Here is a 2,418-nt window from a genome sequence, read left to right as displayed (position 1 = left end):
ACCCAGGTCGAGACTTACTGATGACAACATATATGACCGTAGTTGTGCGATGCACTTATAACATGCAGAAAACCACATCCCATGACCACTACACATGTGCCTAACTTTGCAAACACATCAACACTGGACCTTCACAACTCAGGGTGAAGAACACCCCTCATTCTGTGCCCTGGGAAAGAATCCATAAGAGCTTCCATGACTCGCTACTCCCAGGAGAGATTGGACACACTCAATAAGCTGCTGCCTTGTCTGCCCAGTACACCATCCTCCTTCGCTCTGGAATTTCTTAAGATTCTTTCCAATTGATCTTTGCTCTCCCCTTTCTAAAGCAGATATTTCTCATCCTAACAAATTCTTCGTGGGATGAAGGAAAATGAATTAGTGTAACCATGATACCAGAATCACCACCACCACCACCACCACAGGTTCCTCATATTTAATGGGTCATCAAGCTCAGCTTGCTCTGCTGGGCCCAAAATTTCACTAGCTGCTTCCTGAAGTAAACAATCTGAAATCCCTGTCTCTGTCATCTGGCCATCATACTGCTTTCTTGGAACTGGTAATCACCATGCTTAAACTCAAACAGATCTGGGATTGCAGCATTACACCCATGTACTTGTGAGCTGACAATGGCTGGACACCTCTACCTTTTCTCTATAAATGAAGTGTCTGTGTCCAAAAATACTACACATGATGAACACACATTTAAGAGGTTTTTAAGGCATTACAATATACAAAAACATAGTTTCACTGTCAATATTGTAAGCTCAACTGAACCTTACATATGTCTGTCGATATTTGCTTAATTCTTGCATCTCCTGCCAAACAGGCTACCAATTGCACAACAATTGGATGTCAGATTATGATTGCTTCAATATTTTAAGTCAAGAAAACTGTTTCAATTATTGATGAAGAAATAGTGATGGAACCTAATTGTTGGTTTCTAAAACGTTTTGGGAAACAAAGGTGAAGCTTTTCTATGTATGTATTTTCTATGTATGTCAGAGCTTCCCATTTTCCCCATTTCGGAGTGACCTGACTTTTTTCATGTTCAAGGGCTAAAGTTTTCAATAAGGAAAAACTTTGTGTTTGCTTTTGCATCCTACACAAAAGGTCCACATGATAGTAGGGCTTTGTTTGCTCCTGCTGTTTTATTGCTGTTGTATTTTGGGATTGTTTTGTTTTGGTTTGAAGCCACACTGGCTGTGCTGAGGAATTCCTTTGCACTCAGAAATTGCTCTGGCGGTACTCAGGGTACCATCTGGGATGAAGAGGATGGAAGCCAGGTTGGCCATATGCAAGGCAATGGCCCTCCCCCGCTGCACATTCGCTCCGACCCCAAGTAGCAGTCTGAATGGTCCCAGGAGTCTTTACCACCCTAGCTCTCAGCGTCCAGATCCGGAACCAATCTGGCGCAGGTGTGCGGCGCTGCCAGAGCCTGGAGGAGACGCGCCCCCGAGACAGCTGGAAAGTGCCACATACCCCTCTGTTGAGCCTGACATAGGCATGGGTGCGACTATCCCAAAGAGGAGTCATTACACCCATAGCTTGTAGGACGTTGGCAGTTGCAGACCCCGCGAGAGATGCAGGTGCGCGTGCGTGTCCGTTACCTCTAACTGCTTAGAACTGAGCCAGGACAGCCCCAATGCGCGCGCACCTATAGGCTGCAGTGGTGCAAATGTCGGCCAGTCATGCACGAGATTGGTGGCTTTTCAGGCATAATAAGGATTCAGTTAGGGACTGCAGAAGTTCATGCTGTGGGGTGGAGTCTCCTGAACAAGACAGAAGCTGTTTGACCAATATAAGGAAATCACTACACATGCCAGCTGGTAGAACGTACGTGTACTTTTAACCAGAGTGGAAATCAGTTATGAGTTCATAAAAATGAGATCCTTAGGGATTTCAGTTCATAGTACATGTCTAGAAATATGTTAACAACAGAAAACCAGTTCAGTGTGGGAGAGAGCATTGTATTACAAGGCAAAGTTGAAGGGAACACCCAGCCATGCATTAAAAACACATCATTGAGCCTTTGGCAAAACTTAGCTTTGAACCACTAAAGATATTCCTCAATTCAACATTATATTTAGGAGGCAAATCATACATAAAATGTATTGCAAATACAAAGAAGTAAGTTTGAGATTCGTAGCTGTTTTAACATGAAACTTCATGGCTATTCCAGGAAGGATAAGAGCTTCCAGTAGAAAGAAACTTTGAAAAAGCTAGTCAAACAGTTAGACAAATCTACATTACTTTCAGACCTAGGGATTGGACCCTAATGAAGGATCAGCAAAACAAAGAAACAAAAAAGCAAAACCCACTGCATTTGCTTGGGAAAACTCCTTTTAATTTTTGACCTCCATGGGTTCACAAGTCACAAATGACTGAATATTGCAAAGAAAGAATAGACTCTGTTGA

Source organism: Sorex fumeus, unplaced genomic scaffold (assembly GCF_029834395.1).
Source record: "Sorex fumeus unplaced genomic scaffold, SorFum_2.1 ptg000197l, whole genome shotgun sequence".
NCBI classification, from domain to species: Eukaryota; Metazoa; Chordata; class Mammalia; order Eulipotyphla; family Soricidae; genus Sorex; species Sorex fumeus.
Note: the sequence above shows the minus strand (reverse complement) of the source record.